Below are 23782 nucleotides of genomic sequence, written 5' to 3' on the forward strand. Positions count from 1 at the left end.
GTGACTAGGATCAAACATTTATTTAACTTAATTTTAATAGTAAATCTCATTGTTACTAGTTCAGTACATTGTTTTTACTACACAATAATAATCTGAAACTTGGCAATACTGATTTAAGGAGGTGTCTTTGGTATTTGTTGCTCTTTATTATGAGGCAAATTTGTGCCCAGTCTTACTGTGCACCAGGCTGGGCGTTCAAAGATGAGGAAGAAGACTGCGTTGCCGATAAGTTCACAGTAAGGCAAACTGATACCAGGAATTCAAAAATGGTCATTTCAGCAGTAGAAATACCTATAGAGAAAAGGACAACAAAGTGAGCCTGGATGAAGAGAGAGGAAAGGATCAGGAGTGACGCCTGTACTGAGTTTATTTTCTTCTTTTACTGGGATTTTTGTTTGCACTACTTAATGAATATGATTCATCCATCCATCCATTCATTCATTCATTCAAGTGTTCCTTCGGCTACCTTACTGTATGCCAAGTATTATATTGGGCTCTGAGGGATATGGTTGTAAGATTGCAGTCTTTGCCCCTAGGAATCTGACTGTTCACATGGAGAGGCAGCCAGTCAGTAGCAGAGAGAAGCATTCTGGGGACTGGGAATTGCCCCGCAAAACTGGATAAATAAAATTTTCGTAATCATTTTGCTTAATAATTAATAAAATCATACCACGTATCAAGTATGTGAGAGGGAGAATCCATTTGTAAATTACCTTCTTAATAGTTGTTCAAGAAATATTTGTTGAATGAATGAATGTATCTTTTTTTTTTTTTTTTTTTTCGGTACGCGGGCCTCTCACCGCTGTGGCCTCTCCCGTTGCGGAGCACAGGCTCTGGATGCACAGGCTCAGCGGCCATGGCTCACGGGCCCAGCCGCTCCGCAGCATGTGGGATCTTCCCGGACCGGGGCACGAACCCATGTGCCCTGCATTGGCAGGCAGGCTCTCAACCACTGTGCCACCAGGGAAGCCCAAATGAATGTATCTTGTGTAAGAATAGGTTTTTACAAATTGGTATTAATACAAAAGAACATTTGCATCATTTGCTACTGGCTATCCCTTCAGGGAAGGGATACTTTTTTTTTTTTCCCCAGTTGAAATTTCCAGGAAGTATAACTGTCTTAGGGTTTCTTTCCAAGCATTTTTCTGAAGCCAATGGGTGGGTGTATGTTTAGATCCAAGAGAAACAAATTATAACCATGATGTGAACTTTTCACAGTCGTAGAATAAAAGCTTGAAAAAATATTTTTTATGCTTCTCTCTTGCAAATGCTAAATATCCTTTTCTAAAGAGGAGTAAAACAAAGATAACAAGTTAAGCATATTAGGTCTTCATATTGTTCCCACCTCCCCTAGTAATTAGCACAACCCCTCAAAATGTTCATTGATAATTTTTGGCCATAATTTCAAATCTTAAAATTTGGTAGAAAGAAGTACATACGTGGTGAAGTTCAAATAACATTGGACATTGCTGTTTTAAAGAATATAGGCATTTTGGGAGTCAAAGAACAAAAATATTACTATAGCATTAGATTTATGACGACAAGCAAAATAAAATGTGGGTACCCAATAACAAGAGCTTTCTATTATACAAAAGATAAATAAGACACGTCAAAAGTCTCTTAGCTTAAATTTATTAAATATGAATGTAATTGGGAAGAGGTGAAGGCTTTGTAAACTTTAAAGCCCCTGTAAATGCGTATTTGGTGTAACAGATTAAATTGCTGTCTCCTACCCCCCATATGACTACCAGCATGGTTTGTGTAGGTGTGGAAGAAGACAGCCGTGGAAGTGCCCGTTCTACTAGGTTAGCTAATAGAAAGGGAAAGTGGAAATAAGGTAGGAAAGGAAAGGAGTACCACAGCCTTAAAATGGACATATTTTAGGTTCAAAGCTGCTGGTGTTTCCACGTCATGGACTTTGAGCCAAGATTATCCAGCTTAGTAACAAAAATTTACATGTATAATTAGGTTTTAAGCACCTTCAGGACGTTTACTTACACCCTAACATAGTATATGGACCACAGTTATTTATAGTGTTATGAATTCTTTTTCTAGACTTTTTTCCCCCTTAATCTTATAGTAAACAGAGCACCTCATTTCTGCTGTCTAGGGCCATCTCTTTGATTTGCCATCACAATTCATTCTGTACAAATCGCACTTTGCTTCTTCACGCCATTTCTCTTGTTCCCAGTCCTTGTACTTAAAGTAGATTTTTTTGTACACAGCGTAGAATTGGGTCTTACTTTTATTACCCACTCTGACAATCTGTCTTTTAATTGGTGCATTTAGGCCGTTTACATTTCATCTAATTGCTGGTGGTGTTGTCCAGTACCATGTTGCTCTTTGTTTTCTGTTTGTCCCATCTGTTCTTTCTTTTTCTCTTCCTGCTTTCCTCTGGATTGAGTATTTTTCTTCGAGTCCATTTTATCTTCACTATTGACTTATTCCTTTATACCTCTTTGTTTGTTAACTAATTTAAATTAACTCATTAATTTGTCTCCAAACCCTCTGTTCCTCCTTTGTTAACTATTTCAGTGAATGACATTGCTGCCTAATTAACTGCTCTTTCTTTATCTCTTTCTTGACTCCCGTGTTGCCAAATTCTTATCATTCTACCAATTGAATATTTCTTGAATTTATCCATTCCTTCCACCAACACCTTCTCTATTCAGATACTATAACGTGCACAAAGCTAAGCTCTCTCATGGTCCAGTTTTTTTTTTTTTTTAAATAAATTTATTTATTTATTTTTGGCTGTGTTGGGTCTTCGTTGCTGTGCGCAGGCTTTCTCTAGTTGTGGAGAGCGGGGGCTACTCTTTTTTTTTTTTTGCGGTACGCAGGCCTCTCACTGTTGTGGCCTCTCCTGTTGCAGATCACAGGCTCCGGACGTGCAGGCTCAGCGGCCATGGCTCACGGGCCCAGCCGCTCCGCGGCATATGGGATCTTCCTGGACTGGGGCACGAACCCGTGTCTCCTGCATCGGCAGGCGGACTCTCAACCACTGCACCACCAGGGAAGCCTGGGGGCTACTCTTCATTGCAGTGTATGGGCTTCTCATTGCGGTGTCTTCTCCTGTTGCACAGCATAGGCTTTAGGCACGCGGGCTTCAGTAGTTGTGGCACACGGGCTCAGTAGTTGTGGCTTGCAGGCTCTAGAGCGCAGGCTCAGTAGTTGTGTTGCACGGCTTAGTTGCTCTGCAGCACTCCTGCACCAGGGCTCGAACCCGTGTTCCCTGCATTGGCAGGTGGATTCTTAACCACTGCGCCACCAGGGAAGCCCTCATGGTCCAGTTTTAACTTTGGTAGCCAAAGAAACACAGGTCTCAACATTGACAAAGAATTGACAAACCACTTATGTTTTTACTCTGGTCTCTTGAAAAACCAAAAGGTGGTTCCATTATAACAGCAAAACTTAAAAATTCTTTTCATCACTTTATGAGTTTTTCTGATTCTTCCTCATCACAGTTTAAAAACAGCCCTCATACTCCCTCCCTTCAGCCAGTCTCCCCCCAAACAATAAACACCAACTCTCTCAGTTACAGTTTGAGTCTCTCCTGTGTTCTTTGTAGATCTATTCTTTTCTCTAGTAATTGAGCCCATCCCACAGTATATCAGTCAAGTTGCTTTCAGAATTGAAATTACAATGGCAGAATTCTCTTTGGGGGAGAGGGAGCAGAGACTGTGGCTACCCATTTGTTAATATTTTATTTTTTAAACATTAATACAGCTATCATTTCTTGTCTGCACAAATATGTAATGTTCTGTCTGGTCTTCGTGGGTTTTTTTTTTCCCCTCTAGTTTAAGAAAATTTTTGTTCTTCATGTTGTAGTCAGAATAGTAGTTTTAAAGTCGTTTTAGTTTTCTGCTTAAAATCCTTTCATGGTACCACTTTGCTTTTCAGAACAGGCTCAAACTTTGTGACGTAGCTTTTACCTTATGAGGTTCTTGCTGTTCTAGACTTTAACTTACTAATTGGGTTTCCCTGCTCATATGTCAGGACTTATGTGCATGTTGCCAGCAATATTCTACTCTCAAGTCTTCATTTAGATATAGCTTCCTCTGGGTATCTTTCCTTCTATGGTTCTTCCTTCCACTGGGCCCTCTCCTCCCTCTTTAGATATACCTCACCCCTCTCCGACTGACTTTGCTTTGCCTTTCTCCCTCATCAGGTTATAAGCTCCACAAAGGCACTTATCACGTCTGTGTTCACAATTGTTTGACAATCAATGGGCTCTTAATTATTTGCTGAATGAATGAATAATTCCTGAATAATCTGATACGGGGTTTCCTATCTTTTCTTTCTTAGCACTTATCTTGCCCTGTTGAGCGTTTGTAGCCAGTGTTCCTTAGGTAGATTAACCTAATATACTGAGACTTCCTTCTGAATATTTCCTCATAGAACACATGTAGGTGACGCTGTATCTGCTTGAGTAGGTAGATTCCATCTGCCAGCCATGTTTGGTTGTTATAGTACCTTTAACTCCATTCTTGTTATGCAGACTTTTATTTAGTTCTAGCCCTTTTGGATGCTCTGCCAGTCAAAAAGTATTTTTTTTTTTTTTTTTAAGGAAATCCTAGCTCTTAAGATGCTTTTTTCTCTATTACTGTATTACCCAAACTTTCAAGAATAGTCACTTGTTTGGAACTAAGGTAAAAGATTAATAATAGTAACAAATGCTAGAAGTAGGGTTATTCTCTCCCAAATCATCATCTCTTTCTTTGATTTTTGGAATCCTCTCCAGGAACTTAGATGTCACATCATCACTTCAAACTCAGTGTCCCTAAAAGTTCCAAAATCTTGAACCTTCCAGTCTTTTGAGCTGGAAAGCTTGGCATTATTTTTCAGTTGTGCCTCTTCTTTATCTACTGTCTATTTAGACATCAATGCCTATGGATTTTTTTCTCTGAAACTTTTAAAATATCAGTCCTTTATTCATCATTGCTACTGCTGCTTCCACACAAGTCTGTTTTTCTCTTAGCTTTATTGAGGTATAATTGACAAAATTGTAATATATTGAAAGTGTACAACATGATGATTTGATGTATGTATACATTGTGAAATGATTCCTAAAATCAAAGTAACACATCCATCACTTCACAGTTACGTTTTTTTGGCGAGAGAATACTTAAGACCCACTGTCTTAGCAAATTTCATGTATACAGTACACTGTTATTAACTGTAGTCACCATGGTGTACACTAGCTTCTCAGAACTTATTCTAAGTGAAAGTTTGTACCCTGTGACCAACTTCTCCCTGTTTCCCTCACCTTCATGAACCTTTTTATGTAGCCTTCCATTTAGACTGTCCCTGCTTCTACTATCTCTCCTTTCCAATTCAGGGCCCCCAAATTTATCTTCAAGCAACATTTAGTGGTTATCCTGCTTGGCCGCAGCCAAACATTCGGGGGATTGGAACCCGTGTACACTGCAAGTGGGAATGTCAGATAGTGCAGCCATTTTGGAAGCCAGTCTGGTAGTTCCTCAAAAACCTTAACACAGAGCTATCATTTAACCTTGCTATTCTACTCCTAGGTATATGCCCAAGAGAAGTGAAATCATATGTCCACACAAAAAGTTGTACCATGGGGGCTTCCCTGGTGGCGCAGTGGTTGAGAGTCCGCCTGCTGATGCAGGGGACACGGGTTCGTGCCCCGGTCCGGGAAGATCCCGTGTGCCGCGGAGTGGCTGGGCCCGTGAGCCATGGCCGCTGAGCCAGCGCGTCTGGGAGCCTGTGCTCCGCAACGGGAGAGGCCACAGCAGTGAGAGGCCCACGTACCGCAAAAAAAAAAAAAAAAAAAAGTTGTACCATGAATGTTCACAACAGCATTATTCATAATAATCCAAAATCAGAAACAATACAAGTGTCCATCAATTAATGAATGAATAAACAAAAATGTGCTATAGCCATAAAATGTAATATTATTTGGGCATACAAAGGAATGAAGTACTGATACATACCACAACTTGGATGAACCTTGAAAATAGTATGCTAAGAGAAAGAAGCCAGATACCAAAGGCTGTATATGATATGATTCCATTTATGTGAAATGTCTAGAATAGTGAAGTCTATAGAGACAGAAAATAGATTAGTGGTTGCCTGGGGCTGAGAGTACAAGGTTTCTTTATTTCTAAAGAGTACAAGGTTTCTTTCTTTTCTTTTCTTTTTTTAAAAAAAGTGATTAAATTGATATAACAAATTCACCATTTTAAAGTATACAGTGCAGTAGTTTTTATTATATTCAAAATGTTGTGCAACCATCACTACTATCTCAGAATATTTTCATCCCCCCAAAAGAGACCCTGTATCCCTTAAAGCAATCACACCTCATTCCCCCCTCCTCTTCTGAAACTGCTGTACCATTTTAGATTCCCGCTAGCAGCAGTTAATGAGGGTTCTGATTTCTTCAGATCCTCACCAACACTTGTTATTTTCTTTCTTTTCTTTTTTTTTTTTTTTTAACCTTTATTGGGGTATAATTGCTTTACAATGGTGTGTTAGTTTCTGCTTTATAATAAAGTGAATCCGTCATACATAAACATATGTTCCCATATGTCTTCCCTGTTGCGTCTCCCTCCCTCCCACCCTCCCCATCCCACCCCTCCAGGCTGTCACAAAGCACCGAGCCAATATCCCTGTGCCATGCGGCTGCTTCCCACTAGCTATCTACTTTACTGCGTTTGTTAGTGTGTATATGCCCATGACTCTCTCTCGCCCTGTCACAGCTCACCCTTCCCCCTCCCCATAACCTCAAGTCCGTTCTCTAAGAGGTCTGCGTCTTTATTCCTGCTTTAACCCTAGGTTCTTCATGACATTTTTTTCTTAAATTCCATATATATGTGTTAGAATACGGTATTTGTCTTTTTCTTTCTGACTTACTTCACTCTGTATGACAGACTCTAGGTCTATCCACCTCATTACAAATAGCTCAATTTCGTTTCTTTTTATGGCTGAGTAATATTCCATTGTATATATGTGCCACATCTTCTTTATCCATTCATCTGATGACGGGCACTTAGGTTGTTTCCATCTCCGGGCTATTGTAAATAGAGCTGCAATGAACATTTTGGTACATGACTCTTTTTGAATTTTGGTTTTCTCATCTCTTGTTTTTTTCAATAGCCATTTTAGTGGATTTGAGGAGATAATCTCATGTGGTCTTAGTTACTTTTTCTTTTTTTAAAAAAATTTATTTTATTGAAGTATAGTTGATTTACAATGTATTTATTTCTGCTATACAGCAGACTGATTCAGTTATATATACTTTTTCATATTCTTTTCCATTATGGTTTATTATAAGATCGAATATAGTTCCTTGTGTTATACAGTAGGACCTTGTTCTTAGTTCCATTTTCTAATGACTGATGATGTTAAACGTCTTTTCCTACAGTGATTGGCCATCTGTATATGTTCTTTGGAGAAATGTCCTTTGGAGTAATGTTTATTCAAGTCCATTGCCCATTTTTTAGTTGGGTTGTTTGTCATTTTGTTGTTGAGGTGTAAGAGTGCTTTATATATTCTGCATACTAGATACCCTAGTTGAACAGATGGTTTACATTTATTTTCTCCCATTCTGTGGATTGTCTTTTCATTTTCTTGATAGTGTCCTCTGACTCACAAATGTTTTTAATTTTGATGAAGTCCAATTCATCTGTTTTTTTCTTTTGTTGCTTTTTAGGCATCATGTTTAAGAATGTGTTGCCAAATTCAAAGTCATGAAGATGTACACCTCTTTTTCTTTAAAGAGTTTTATAATTTTAGCTCCTACATTTTAAGTCTTCGGTTCATTTTGAGTTAAATTTTGTATATGGTGTGGGGTAGGGGTTCAGAGTCATTCTTTTACATTTGGATATCCAGTTGTCCTAGTACCATTTGTTGGAAAGACTGTTCTTTCCCCACTGAATGGGCTTGGCATCCTTGTCAAAATCAGTTGGCTATAGATATGTGGGTTTATTTCTGGACTCTCAATTCTGTTCAATGACTGGTATCTAGCCTTATGCCCGTACCATACTGTTTCGATTACTCTAGCTTTGTAGTAAGTTTTGAAATCAGGAAGTGTGAATCCTCTCACTTTGTTCTTCTGTTTCAGGATTAGTTTGGCTATCTGGACTCTTGCAATTCCATATGAATTTTTGGATTAGCCTGTTCATTTCTGTAAAAAAAAGGGCAGTTGGAATTTTGATAGGGATTACATTGAATCTGTCAGTCAATTTGGGGATTATTACCAACTTAACAATATTAAATCTTTGAATCCATAAACATGGATTTATTTACGTCTTTGATTTCTTTTCGTTTTCAGTGTACAAGTTTTATGCTTCCTTGGCTAAATTTACCCCTATGTATTTTATTCTTTTTGATGCTAAGTGGAGTTATTATTTTTGGATTTTATTGCTTATGTATAGAAATGTGACTGAGTTTTTGCATATTGATCTTATATCCTGAAACTTTTCTGAACTACTCTGTTAGCTTTTTAAAATAGATTCTGTAGGATTTTTTATTTATACAGTCATGTCATCTGCAAATAGAGATAGTTTATGGCTCCCTTTCCTATTTGGATGCTTTTTATTTTTCTTGCCTATTTGCCCTGGCTTGAACTTTTTTTTTTTTTTTTTGGAACCTGGCTTGAACTTTAAAGTACAAAATTGTATAGAATGATGAAAGGTGATGAGAGGGGACATCTTGTCTTGTTCCTGATCTTAGGGGGAAAGCTTTCAGTCTTCACCATTTACTTTATGTTAGCTGTGGGGTTTTTTTAGATAACCTTTGTCATGTTGAGGAAGTTTCCTTCAATTTTTATTATTTCTATTTGTTTTTACTTTAATTTTTTTAGTTTGAGTGTTTTTTTTTTATCATGAAAGGATGTTGGATTTTGTCAAATACTTTTTCTCTCTATTGAGATGATCATGTCTTTCTTTCTTCCTTCTATTAATATGATTTATTACACTGATTGAATTTCACATGTTGAATCACCCTTGTATTCCTAGAGTAAATTCCACTTGCTCATGGTGTGAGATCCTTTTAATATCTTGCTGGATTTGGTTTGCTAATATTTTGTTGAGGACTTTTGCCTCTATATTCATTAGGAATATTGGTTTATAGTTTCCTTTTTTGTGAGTGACATCTTTGTTTGGCTTTGGTATCAGGCCTCATAGAATGAGTTGGGATGTTTGGGGTTTCTTTTTGGGTTGATGAAATGTTCTAAAATTGTTCGTTGTAATGTTTGCACAACTGAGTATCCTAAAAAACATTGAATTGTAAGCTTAAAGTGGGTAACTTGTATGGTATTTCAATAAAACTATTACCATCCCCCCCCCCCCCAAAAAAAACACCACCAAAACAAAACTTTAGGCGAGGTGACCTATCTTTTTTAGCCTAGAGTCCTTATACTGGTCTTCAAAGCCCTCAACAATCTTCCCAGCTATCATATTTCAGCATTACCTCTGACTTATCTTTGTATGTGACTGATCCAGTGATAGTAGTCAACCCACTGCCCTGCTCACTGCCTCCCCAGACCTCCAGAATATCTTGTGCATCTTGCTGCTTCACTTGCCCAAGTACTGTTCTCGCCTGTTTTGAATGTCCCTGTCCCTCTTTCCCATCGAGGACAATCTATCCTTTCTTGCAAAGTTCTGTTCAAATTTTTTCTATTTACCATTCTAGCCTGCAGTTATCTTAGTCCCAAATCCCTACATTAGATGGTCATGTTATCTCACTTAAAAAGTTGTTATGCGTGATCTGGAATGTGTAAGTTTCCTTAGAAGAATGGGACGGAATATTTGAAATCAGAACTGCTTTGGGAAATCTGATATATGTGTTTATAGTGCCCACAGGCATATACTTTATGTATTTACAATTAACTCACAAGTTTATAGGGGTGGCTTTTCATTTGCACTTCTCTGGTCTTCCCAAATAGTTCTCAGAGCTTTGAAGAAAGGCATGATATGGTATGCCTAGCCATTAACATTATGTGCCAGGTAAGTATCTGTTGAGTTATATGTATGTGTTTGGAAGAAAGATCCAGAATTTTCACTTGTGCTTTACAGTTTTCCTTATGTAGTTCTAAAAAATATTTTTTAAGAGAGTGTATTGTATTAGAGTAGAAACAGTTGAGTAAAGTCCTGTGTGAAGCCCACGTGCAAATGTGAGGCATAGGTAGTGAGGCTGTTCGTGTAAAGGCTGCATTTTGGTATTTAGTGAAGTATAGCTGGGAATTTGCATGAGCATTGTGTTGTAATGTAAAGAATGTATAATGTGTTGGAGTTGTACCTAATTGATTTAAGATAAAATAGAATTGGCTTCAAACCTGAGGCATCTGTCTCCTACATAGTAATTGGAGGTTAAGCCAGTATCCAGGTTCAGGTTTGTCTACCTCCAGGATTGACAATCCAGGTTCAGGTTTGTCTAACTCCAGGACTGACGATTAACTACTGTAGTATTTTGCATTCCATGCTTATTAAGGGAAGTTATTTCATTTCTCTGAGCCTCATTTTATTGACGTATAAAATGAACTTGATAATAATTACTGTGCAGAGATGTTTTGAGGCATAAATAAGGGTGTTTGTAAATAACTCAGCAGAGAGCTTGCTCACAAAATAGGCAGGCCTGTTAATCCCAGTAAAATATTTTGTTTACTTCAAAACAATTCCAACAAAAGAGATTTTGAAAGCATATCTGAAACTTACACAGAGGAACTTGCTTATCTCTTGGCTTTAGCATGTTGACTTCTTTGCTTTACGTTTTGGCACAGTTTTCAGTGTTCTATTTCTCTAGAATTTAGATAATTTTCCAAGTAAGTCATTTGTTAGTAATTTCTTCCACTCTCATCTCTGTTGTTGTTCCTAATGTGTTATTGTCAGAAAAGTAATAAAATTATACCTTCTGTCATTAACCTCCCTTCTGAAGAATTTGAGAATATCTTACAGTTGTGGTTAACTGCAACTGTTACATACTTAAGCCTTAGGTTTTGAAGTTTCTGGAATGAAGTTTAGGAAGGCTGATTTTTTTTTTTTTTCTTAATTTTTTTTGGTTGGAAGCCAGTAAGAATGAACTAGAGAAGTGGTTAGTGGTTTTCATCTTGGGTGCAGACATATTTATATAAGAGTATTTTGTTGATGTTGCTATAGAAACGTAGTCAAAACTCCAGCTTGGAAAGCATCACAAATAAAGTATTGATTTGGTTACTTGAATTGTTTTTCTTATGTTGGGGTTATACCTAATTGATTTCAAAAGGTCTTTGACTTTTTTATTCTTAGCTGTCACAAATATCCAGATATCAAAAGTTCAAGTCAGTATTGAGAATATTAACACTAATCATCTAAATTTTTTTGGTCACTGCTACTCCTTAGAGATTTGGGGGAAAAATTCTGTTAAGGCAAATCCAAATTTCCTGTTTGTGATGGTGATGGGTTGTAATTTAAAAAATGTGTATATCCTTGTATTATAGGATAGTTTTGGTTCAGTTGGGGATTTTTCTTAATGGAAACCATATATAGATACTTTTTTCAAGGTTTATTTATATCTTTTATAAATTTATTATGAAATTGTACTTGCATGTTGTCTGTTTTAGCTTTTTAATAAAGCTACAATTTTGGATCAGGAGAAAGTGATTCTACTAAGCAGTTTGTAGGGGAAAATAGCTCTGCTTCTGGCTTTCATAGACTCTCTTGCTCAAAGGAAGGACTGCTATTGAGTCAGTTATAACTGCAGTGGAAGATGTCTTGCAGCTGTGCCTTTTTGGTTTTGTTCCAGAGATAGTATTTGTGTGTACTGTCAGAATGTCTTAAAGACCCACCCTGGAAAGGATTCAACTCTATAAAAGGAGTTTTGTTTTATAAGCTTTCACATATTCTTATGGGGTTCTGGTGGTGACCGTGGTCTTTATTGTCTTGTCTTTTAAACTGACATCTTATTGAGACATAGGCTTCACAGTTTGAGAATAGGAATTACAGTTATAGTTATTGTATCTTGTAAAATAGATTTAGCCAAGCCCTTGGCACATGCTATAATTAAAGCAAAACAAAATACCCCTCTCCAAACCTTGTGATTTCAGTGACTTATTTTTTAGCTTCTTTTTCTGCCTCTATACAGAAGATATGAAGATAGCACTCATTTTATTATATTCTTGGTAATTTAATAGATGTTGATTTACAAATCAGTTTATATATTAGAAGATAGCAGATTATGTGGGGCACGCCAAGGTTTGAAATGTTTACAATGCCAATAACTTGTCATGTTGAAAATTGTTCAGTTTAACCCGTCTTGAATCCTATGTTGACATGAATGCTAAGAGAATTATTAATGAATGTATTTTAGGAGATTGACTATATTTTCTCTTGTCTTGTTTTATTTTCCCCCTCTTTTAAATGCTCCAAAGTTATCAAAGTTATTTGGGAAGGAGAGTAGGACTCCAGGTGCACTGCTGTCTTTCTAGCTTTCTTAAACCTCTTCCTCTTCCAGCCCATGTATATTTCCAGTTACCTTCTCTTTGGTCTCCAGGCTAGAGGTGTCCCTCCTGCTGTCCAAGACTAAACTCTTCTCTCGAGGTTTTGATCGTTTTTCTTTCTCTTCTAAACTACCTGACGTTCATTTTCCTTTTTCTCCTTTGTATCTTAAACCTTTCCCTACTTTGTCTTTCCTACCAAAAGCCTGCACCAAACAAAACAACCAGAACATCTCTGGTACATATATATCTTCCCGCAACCTGAAGTTCTTCTTCTTCTTTTTTTTTTTTTAAATTATCTACACAGTAGTCTATTTTTAAAAATAATTCTTTATTTATTTTTGGCTGTGTTGGGTCTTCGTTTCTGTGCGAGGGCTTTCTCTAGTTGCGGCAAGCGGGGGCCGCTCTTCATCGCGGTGCGCGGGCCTCTCACTATCGTGGCCTCTCTTGTTGTGGAACACAGGCTCCAGACGTGCAGGCTCAGTATTTGTGGCTCACGGGCCTAGTTGCTCCGCGGCATGTGGTATCTTCCCAGACCAGGGCTCGAACCCGTGTCCCCTGCATCGGCAGGCAGACTCTCAACCACTGTGCCGCCAGGGAAACCCTGCAGTGCTTTTATCTTTCATGATTCCGTGCCCTTCACTTAGTGTTCCAATGGTGAGGGGTGTGCTTCTACCCGCTTACAATCGGCCCAGTAAGCTCCCCCTTCTCCTTCAAGGTCAGCTCAAATGTCACCTCGGGATGCTTCCCTCGTCAAGTCAGTTGTACTGTTGAAATGTTTATGCCTATATTTTAGCTCTTATTCTCTTTGGGATATAGTTATTTATTTAAATACTCTTTTGCGCTGCTGGAGCCAAGTTTTACACAGGTGTGTATTGTCAGCAGCTATCAGTAGGCAAAGAGCAGTTCCTCATTGGATGAACAGATCTTAGCAAAACCTAAAAGTACAGAATTCAAGATCTCATAGGCACAGGTAATGGTGAATACTCTAGCTTAATGTTGTTTATTGTTTATGTTGTAAATATAAATGTTGTATCTTGGTTTATTGTTTTGGATGGGCGGGGGCTGTGGCTTGAGAATGTATTAGCACTTGTGCTTAGGGTTTTCTTTCATAATCCAAGTTCGGAGGGGTAAGTTTTAAAGATGAAGCTACGGAAAGAAAGGAGTGGAGCTGCGGTTTCAAATTATGGAGCTAATAAAGGTGTGGAGGGTTGGAAGTACACTGGATTCTCAGACAAGTGCCCAAACCATGTAGATGGCAGATATCAGGCTGAAGGTTGGCTATGATGCAGGTGAAGTGAGGAGGAGACCCCTAGATGGGGTTGTACCTCCCTAGGGCATGACGTGTAGCTGTGCACTGCATGTTGCATACACCTTAACATTTCCCCGGCTTGTCTCAAGTGTTCAACTTTCTACAACATGTTTTTGAAAAGAACTTGTGTTGACAGGTTTGATGTTTATGTGGTTCTAGTAGGGAGTCTTGGAAATCGTAGTGGCCATTTTAAAGGGAAAGAAAGAAAAGAAGGGAAATGATGGAGGGTAGATTAGGGTGGGGGGACAGTTTTCCTTCTACAAGTTGAGTAAAAAACCTAAATAAATGGTCGAAGATTACTATAGGTTAATATTTGACTTGTAAGAATAAATGTAATGATATATTCAACCATTTTGAGGAGAAAGCCTGGATGAATGTCTTTGATGATTGAAATTCTGTGTTTAATAGTAATTTGCATTCATTTAGCGTTTTGCACTTTGCCGGTAGCTATTGTGGTGGCTATCCTGTGATGCTCACAAGAATCCAATTATATAGGCAGGTTATCTCCTGGTACCTTCGTTTTACAGACTTCGTTAGCTAAGTGACAACATGGAGATACGTCCAGACTGTTGGAGCATGAATTTAATGTTGCTGCAGATTGGGAAGAGTAAATAATTTCTCGGCAATGAGCTCTTTATTTCGGAAACATAATTTTGGGGGGAGTGGGAAGGTGTAGGATTTTTCTTGGGTCTAGAGGGTGGGGCAGAGTTGGGGAGCTTTTGGGGTCTGCTGGATGTCTAGCATCAGGGCTCTCTGTTTCTTCTGGGCCTTGGACAGCCATAAAGGGTCTCTATTGCTGGTTGTCTCCTCAACAGTGCCTCGTCCCTTTCCTTCACATCCGGGCAGGGCAGTCTGCAATAGGGAAAGGCAATGGAATTATTAGGCAGAATCTGACATCTAGTCTGGGTTCTGCTCCTGACTTACTGTGTAACCTGGACAAGTAACCTAACTTCTGGGTTTCAGGTTCCCTGTGTATGAAAGGCAAGAACTAGAGGTACATAAATACTGATATCTCTTTTGGTTCTATATTTCTTTATTCTATAAGAACCCCATTTTGCTCAGTCATATGTAGGGTGTTGCACAGGTGCTAGTATGATCTTTGTTTCTGCTTTGCATGTGACGGGCTTTGTGATAAGTACTTTTATTTTTTAATCTGTAAGGCAAGGAGGGTCATTGCCACGTTATTAGCTGTAGCATTTGTTCATCTTAAATGAGAGACGAATGAGCCTAAACATTGTAATCCCGTAATGCCTTCTTTGTCCTCCCCAAGGGAATTGTCCACTTTGCTGTGTCTTTCCTGTACCTCTGTTATAGCCCTTATCACATGTGGTATAATTATTTGTTTATATATCTGTCTTCCCTGCTAGACTGTGAATTCCCTGAGGGCTGGTGTGGGGAAGAACTTTCCAGTCCTCAGGGCTTAGACCAGTGTCTGGAGTGAAGGAGGAACTCAGCAAATGTTTCTTAGATGTAAGTGGAATGAAAATAATACATTTTAAAGTAAATGCTGGATTACTGTACTGGTCTGAATGTGTAATTCTAATAGTGATGCTTTTGAGTTTTGAAGTTAAAAAAAAAAAAAAGGGGGGTGGATTAGTTATTGCTTTGTCCTAACACTTTTTAGATGGTTTCAAAACATTAACTTTTTGTTTAGAGATTCCCAACCACCATCCCTTTATTCTTTTTCTTCCCTCCTGTACCTGTTCCTGCTCTCTCTCCAAACCCCCTGTAAAAATCTGGGGTCATACAGAACTTTTCTTTCCCAGAGTCTCATAAATCTGTAATACTTTCTAACGTTACATTTTAGAAAATGTGGTAGGAAAGAGACTTTGTGAATGGCTCATGTGCAGTTGTGCAAATTATTCTGGGTTTAGAGCCTGAGAGAAGTTAAACTGCGCTGGTGTGTGGTCAAAAGATAACTTCGGCATAGAAGCCGTGGAAGTAGTGTAGTGGTTGTTTTGTTTTTTTGTTTGGTTTGTTTTTTTCTCTTTTGTTGACACCAGATAGCAATGATCCTACGAAACGTGGACTGTTAGAAAATTCCATAGACCAGTTGAAGTTCATCCAGATTGAGAGAGTCGTAAAACTTTTCTCCATGTTTATTCAGGAAGGATAGTCTTGCATGATGATTGGTATATAGGAAGGTTGGATTCTCTGTAAAATCAGTAGAGTCAGAAACAGAGGGGTGGTTTTTTATTTTTTGCAGTACTTTTTAGGTTATTTTAGGGTTATGCCAGAAAGTTGTGTTTGCTTTTTTTCTGGTTTGACAGATGATGATTGCTTCTCAAATGGAGGCTGGATGAATAAAGGTGGGAGACTGAAAGGAACCATCTTCCTCATTGTCTTTCTGTGACACTGAGAACTTTATTTTCTGCACAGAGTTTGTGTCCCTTATGGTTTTGGAGCTTTGAGTGACCATCAGGTTATTCCATCCTCCACATCTTATTCAGTTCCATTCCTTTTCCTCTAAGGCAGGAAGTAGGACATATATATTTATTTATTTATTTACTTAACTTATTTATTTGGCTGCGCTGGGTCTTAGTTGTGGCACGTGGGATCTTCCTTGCCGTGTGAGGGCTCTTTTAGTTGCCACATGCAGGATCTAGTTCTCTGACCAGGGATCGAACCCAGGCCCCCTACCTTGGGAGCGCAGAGTCTTAACCACTGGACCACCAGGGAAGTCCCAGGACACTTTTAAAAAGTCAAGAAATTATGATACTGGGTTTGATTCTGTTTACACATCAAACTCACATATACAAATGTAGGAAACCCCTCCTCCCCCACTGCTCCCAGCCAACTCCCTTGAATACTTAAAATATAATATTCTGAGGATAAACGTCTAATTTCCCTTTTTAATGGAGCAACAAAACAGTGTCAAAACGAGGCTATTTAGGATCTTTCTAAGACAGGTGTAATGGATACACGTTCATATGAACAATTTTTTTATATTTAGACATTTGTGGATGTTTCAGCATAAGTATTTTATGTACTTTAACGTGTTTAAAATCTTATTGGAAATAATTTAAATGACACTGGACCTCATTTGTATTCAGTAACTTCTCTGCCAGTAACCCACTGAGTAACCTTATTTATAAGTTATTTCACTTCTTTGGGTTTAATTTACTCATTTGGAAAGCAAGGGTGTTGAAATTGAGGTAATGCAGCATTGGTGGAAAAGTGCATTGGCTTTGGAAGGTAACTATGCTCCCCACTATACCACCAGCGCCACTAGTAGGCTTTGAGGCAGACCAAATTGGTGTAAATTCTGGCTCTACCACTTATTGGGTGTATGAGTTTGGAAACTCATTTAAATTCTCTGGGTTCTCTTTTATCCACTGTATTAATGGTTTGTTCTTTTTCTAAAACATAGTGCCACAGAACTCACCTTCTGTCTTAATTCTCTTAACCTTTGTTCGAACAATGAGATTCTGATGTCTTATGGGCAGGATTGAAGCCAGCAGAAGACCTTGAGCAGTAGCATTGGGTTCTATAATTAAGAAAGTAGCTGCCTTAGTCAGCTTGGGCTTCCATAACAAAAGGCCATATACTCTCTTTCTTAAACAGCAAGTCTGTTTCTCATGCTTCTGGCGGCTGGAGGTCCAAGATCAAAGTACCAGCGTGGTCAGTTTCTGGTGAGGACCCCCTTCTTGGCTTGTAGGTGGTTACCTGATCTCTGTGTCCTCACATGGCGAGATGAGAGAGAGCGAGAGAGAACGAGCAAGCTGTCTGGTGTCCCTTCTTAGGCGACTAATTCCATCACGATGACCCTACCCTTATGGCCTCATCTAAATCTAAGTATCTCTCAAAGGTCCCATCTCCAGCTACTATCACTTTGAGGGTTAGTGCTTCAATACATGAATTTTGGGGGGATGCAGTTCAGTCGATGGAAGTAGGGGAGTTAGGAGGCACAGGGGTGATGAGAGATGCCTGGGACAATTGTAGAGATCTACCAATGTCAGCTTCACTGGATCCAGTGCTCATGTCAGTAGTTCTGAGACTTCTGCATTCTATGGAGCAATACATTTTAGAAAAAGGTTTGGAGCCAGTATTTTTCCAAGTAAGCATATTGAAGTAAATGCCATTCTACTGCGGTTTTTATTGAAAAAATACAGCATTTAAACAATGAAGGAGGAATACAGTCTGAATAAAAGATGCTTTGAATTGAATAAAATTGGCTCTACTAAAAAACTCACCAAATTGCCCTTTTGTGAACCAGTGAAAACTTTGTGGTGGGTGGATAGTGAAGTTTACTTCCATTATATAGAATGTCTTTTTTTTTTTTTTTGTGATACGCGGGCCTCTCACTGTTGTGGCCTCTCCCATTGCGGAGCACAGGCTCCAGATGCGCCGGCTCAGCGGCCATGGCTCACGGGCCCAGCGACATGTGGGATCTTCCCAGACTGGGGCACGAACCTGTGTCCCCTGCATCGGCAGGCGGACTCTCAACCACTTGCGCCACCAGGGAAGCCCTTTTTTTTTAAATTTAAGTTTTATGTTTGTTCATTTTGACAGAGGTTAATCTCTTCAGAGCTGCTACTGAAACATATTTTCATTAAGTTCCTGTAAAGCAAACCTTACCTTTTCTCTAGGAGCGATATCTTGTTTATTTAAGTATCTAATGTGTTTTGTTCGTAATAAAAAACATCTTTCTTTTTTTTTTTTTTTTAAGACTATGGTAGGTTAATGTGAACATATAATACTCATTGACTTAAGAATTGTTTGTTAGGGGAGCAGTGTGGTACAGTAGCAGGGTCAAGTTATACAAATGCGTACGTGGATCCAGCCATAAAGGGTCTGACTATCTTGGTCCTGATTTGTTAATGTAAATATCTATTCTGGGGGAAAAAACAAGCAGAATTTAAATTGCGGAAATGTAAAGGGGGGGTGTGTTGGTATTGTAGAATAAAGGAAGATAGGTTGTTTTTCAGATCTCTCTGACCTGAATCTTAAAATATTTCCTTTAGTGACTTTAAGTTTTTGCTTCCATATGTAGTTGTATTATGACAAATGGATGTAGGATTACCTTTTGTATCCATCATTGCTCAGTTTAGGATGACAGTATAATAATAAAACAGGGCTTTATCAACTTTGTAACTATATGATGATACCTATAAATCTAGATTAAAATGAGCCTCCATTTAAATACTGTGAGTGAATAAGCAAATTCTTTTACAAATGAATCAAAATCCAGTTTTCAATATTTAAAAATGAAATATCTATATATTTGAGTGGTTTTTCAATACCAAAATGTATATATCAGTTTATAAATAAAGCTTATTAGACTATATGTGATACACATGTATCAGTACTTTTGGTGTCTATTTATGGGTGGATTAAAATGACACGAAATAAAAACAAAGTTGAGGGGTGCAAACCCAAAGCAATGTAAACGCGATACAAAAAAATGAGGAAAGAATTCCTAGCAGTAGTAGAATAGTAAGTAAGCAATTATAATCATAGGATTACAATTGTACCGTTAAAACTATTCTTTATGTAAAATGTTCTTCCTTTAGTGGGTAGAACCGGCAGCAGGAGGATGACTGTTTCTTTGACCCATGTGGATTTTCTAGCTGAGGAATGAAGTAACTTGGAACCTAGCTGGGCTTTTCTACTGAGCATGCCCTTTTCCAGCAGGGTCTGGCCTGGGTGGGGCCGGTCTTGCTCATTAAGCTGTTGGAAGCTGGATTTCCATCAGCTTTCGAGTCTTCTAATGACAGGGAACAGCAGACAACGGGCTCGATGTACTTTTTTAAAAGCTGAGTATGTATTTGAAGGGGGAGATTTTTAGGAAATTTCTGTTGTAGCAGTTAGGTTTGGTGATACATGCTTGTTTGTTTTTGCTTTTGAAGAAAGTTTGCCTTTGGGACTATCAGTATCTAGGAGACTGAAAATTTGGATAATACTAATGTACAGAGTAGATGGAATCTGATTATGTGTACTATCTGGCAAGGGAATATATTCAGTTATATTTGAACCAAGCACTGTGAAACGTACGTATGTACTTTTAGACCATTTATTTGCAAAATTCAAATGTTAAATTTTGTTAGGTTATCTTTAACATAATTGCTTTTTTAGGTTTGACCTATGAGAATAATGAAGCCGGCTGGTTTTATATATTTGCCCTGCTGTTTCACAATTGATTTGTTCAGTGGTACAGGACACTATACGAAAGTTAATTATTCCTAAAGCACAGTGAGGACTATATGTAAGGTTAATAGTGTACAGTTTATTTTTTTTAACATGTTAAAGGATGATAGATTTCAATTTAATTAGCACGAAGATGAAGCATTTTATAAATTAACTCCTTTGATTAAAAAAATGTATTGTGGCTAGCAGAGATTTGAATTTGTTTTTAGAATCTGCAGATGAGTGGCCATTAAGAACTATCAAGAATTGTACATTGTTTTAATGCTGTCACAGCCTAAGTAAATATTAATTGAATAATAGGTATCCACATCTTTTACTGAATATTTAATCTGTTGTTACATTGAAGAAATGTGGAAACTCACCGTGTTGCCCAGATTCAAGCATCCAGACTTAGAAAAAATCGTCTTTATGCTTTTTCTTGATATACTTTACCAGTCTAACAACCTTCCTTCAAAAAGAACCTTGCTTTGATGCTACTTTCTAACAAAGTGAAAAGCAGTACTACTGTGATGGCCAGATGACCTCTGTAAGTTCCTTCTTTATTGTTGACACTGCAGGGAATGTTTTTATAAGACTGAGGTAATTACCTAGTATTTTTTGGGGGGGTGCATGTATCCTTGTGAAGTTTAAGTTTTCTATTTTTTAGGTTCAACAAAGAATTGTCTTTTCAAATTATTGGCAACTCGGGTGAGGGAATAGATGACTGTGGAGTTGATGCTGATGATCTGGACAGCCATTCATAGGACCCGCACCTCCCCTGTGGACCATCTCCTTTGGAGTGTTCCATTGCACGTTGTATGGTATATTGATGACCTATAGTTTAACGTCATAGCTGGATCACAAAGTTGGAAAGGGAAATTTTAAACTTTGACATTTTGTTGGCTTGAAATTTTTGGTGGATTCCAAGGGTTGAATGCCTGGCGTATTCTCCAGCAGACTCCCCCACCAAATCACGTGTACAGATGTTGAATTTTGAGAATCTTACCTCCAAAGAAACATATATTTAGCCAAAGTAAAAACTCGTTCTGGCCAGCCCCACCTAAAAAGTAGTTATTTGAAGCTTTTGCTGAGTAGTTTTGAACTAAACCAATGCTCACAGTAGAACTACTTGGGGGAAAAAAGTTTTTAAGCATTCCAAACGGAATGTCTGTAATTCCATTGTAGTTACAGCTTTTCCCGCCTGGTGAAAGTTGCTTTTATCATACCGGGCTTGTAGGGTCCACATGCGAACAGTCTACGGCACCTTCTGCTGACCAACTGGAAGACTGGCGTCAACACTGGGATCTGCTTACCTAAGCAAGAAAAATCGTTCAGTTTATAGTCTCATATTTTAAAAATACATGCTATGCGTTGACATAACTCTTTGGCAGTGCTGTAAATATTGTAAAATGGCAGAAGAGCTAATGACCAAAACTTAAAAAGTGAATTCTGTATTTGACAAGGTTTAGATATTTACGCCTGTCAACTGCAGCATTCCAAAGCTTATGGAGAAGAGGATTTGAAAGCGCGAGATCAGTGTAGGCTCCAGCCTGGTGGCCTTGTCATAGTGTGGGGAGTTGATTGAGTCTGACAGGCTTTTGTCTTATGACCTATTAAAGTGCAGCGTCTGCAGCCTGTGCATTTATCCTGTGCAGTTAACCTTGGTGGATTTATCGTTAGCTTATTTGGGAAAAGCCTGCCGAACCGCTGCCATTTTTCTAGCTAAAGAATTTAGAGTTCGATTCATAGAAAAATAGTATTAGACTGGTTGTAGATTACCAGTTAATACTAAGTGAGTTTACCGATGGGGCTGAGTAGGGATCCCATGCAGAAGGTAGTTGTGGGATGAGCTCAGACAAAGTATACTCCCTGGTATCTGTAACCACCAGGAGGGAATTTTGGTGGTGTTTTTGCTCTGTTTTGAGCCTGGTTATGACGTTATCAGAAGAAACTGCACATAAGTGTATTTTTCTTCTCTCTAGAATGTTCTGTTTAATGATGGTGGTCCAAAGAAATGCTCCCCGAACACTAGAAACATCACAAAAGACATCGAGAAGCCACCGGATGCATAACAGCAGTGCACTGGCAACATGCAGTTACTCATCTGCACAGAAGATTCCCCCCTTCATGGGCGCAGAGGAGCAGATGCCGGGCAGGGGAGGGGTGTAGACAGGAAACATGACATCCTTGCGCTGGTCAAGCCAATTTTATTCCTGCCTTTCCCTATAAGTGAGGAAACTGCTGACCAAGATTGGAGATGTTTGTGTGTGACCAGCTTAGGAATTTATTAAGAATCTTCCCATTCTGTTTTACTCTCCTTTGAAAACATTTCCTCAACTTTCAGAGAAATCTGTTTCCAAGTTCCCTGTTCCAACTCCTCCAGCAGAGAATTTAGGAATAATCTTTTTGGCCTACCTGCATAGGCACCAGTTGTTAGCAAAAGACAGCTTTTTGTTTTAACTCCACGCTGAGGAGAAGAAGGATAAAAAGCTAGCAAGGTTTCCTAAGGAACTATTAGGAAAAACTATAAGTTGTTTTTTTAATAGATACTTGATATACTTCTTAAAAGGTGTCTGGCTGCTCTAAAAGCTTAGGTTTTGAGCTTGTCCCACTTTGGAGAGCAGTCTGTACAGGGTAAGAGGTGGGTTTGTGAAGTATGCTGAATCGGAGGTTAGCAGAAATCGGTTTCTTTGAGGATATAGAGATAATCTTAAACATCATATGCCAGGAAATGAGTTTTATTTTAGGTTATCTTAATGCTGCTGCTAAGCTGGAATAGACTGGAAGGCTTTTGCACCCAGACTGTTCTGAGGCCAGAACTATGTGACAGGGCAAGGTGACACCGTCACTTGTGGCAGTGTGGCATTCGGGTTGTCTCCAAGGAAGCCAACCACTTGTGCTGGGTTCACTTAATGCGTAAGATATTTTAATGCGTAAGTATTGCCTTCCTACTAAAGTGTTTCTGTGCTTCAGTTTGTGCAGACTTCTGCTCAGTGAAAACTTTGTCTCCATATCTGCTCCTTTGTACCTCATCTACCCAGGGTCAACCGCCATTCTCCATAATCCTTGATATTTTCTGTATGCATATACAGGCAAACGTGCATGTGGGTTCACATATTTACACCTCCCACACACTTTGCTTTCAACCCAGAAGGTGTAGCATATCATATGTGCCATCTGAATCTTGCTTTCTATGCTTAACATGGTAACTTGGAGATACTTCTATAACAGGAGTGGAAACCTTCCTCTTTTTAATTCTTTATAGCTGCACAGTATTCTGTCGTATGAACTTAGCATAATGTCACCTATTGATGGACATTGATCTTTTGCTGTTACAGGCAGTGTTAGAGTGAACCATCTAACCAGTGTTAGAGTGAACCATAATTTTACTCTTCTACTGGTAGCTCTCTGAGAATGCCTCTGTTGCCATAGTCTTGATCAATGATTACATAACTGAGCTTTTGGATTTTTCCATTCTGAATTTTTAGCTTGTATTTATTTTACTATGGGTGTGGTAAGCATCTTCTCATGGGTTCATGTGTCCCTTGTATTTCTTTTCTTCCTGTTAACTCTGTACTCATCCAGTAGCCACTTTTTTCCCTCTTGCGGGGGGTTGGTCAGCCTAGCCGACTTAATTTGTTTTGGAGTTTTTGATGTTGAGGGAATTTATAATCAGTACTATTTTATTTGGCTTTTTATTCAAATTACTTAAGTTTTGCTAGAGAGCAAACATGTTTCTAGCAAATATAATTGAGAGTGAGAATTAAGTGCTCCTTAAAAATTATGATGCCTGTTTGTATTTTATGAGTGTTTAACTAAGCTTTCCCATGTGTGACTTCCTGAAGAGATGACAGTGGTAGTTTTAATGTACTTTTTTTTTTTTTTTTTTTTTTTTCGGTACGCGGGCC

General features: G+C 38.5%; 1 protein-coding gene across 25 annotated transcripts in view; it reads left to right on the forward strand.

Annotated features, from left to right (window-relative positions):
* Nucleotides 1–23782, forward strand: part of EPB41L2 (erythrocyte membrane protein band 4.1 like 2) — a 267535-nt gene that overhangs the window by 67727 nt on the left and 176026 nt on the right. For 3 of the 25 annotated variants that reach the window (XM_027086469.1, XM_027086470.1, XM_027086471.1), the window contains one exon: nt 15116–15218. The exons of the other annotated variants lie outside the window; for them this stretch is intronic. The gene's annotated coding sequence lies outside the window, so the exon portion shown is untranslated. The remainder of the gene's footprint in view (nt 1–15115; nt 15219–23782) is intronic. 25 annotated transcript variants of the gene reach the window in all.

The sequence above is a fragment of the Aethalodelphis obliquidens genome, unplaced genomic scaffold (genome assembly GCF_003676395.1).
Source record: "Aethalodelphis obliquidens isolate GAN/ISIS:26980383/991018 unplaced genomic scaffold, ASM367639v1 scaffold3, whole genome shotgun sequence".
In the NCBI taxonomy this organism is placed as follows: domain Eukaryota; kingdom Metazoa; phylum Chordata; class Mammalia; order Artiodactyla; family Delphinidae; genus Aethalodelphis; species Aethalodelphis obliquidens.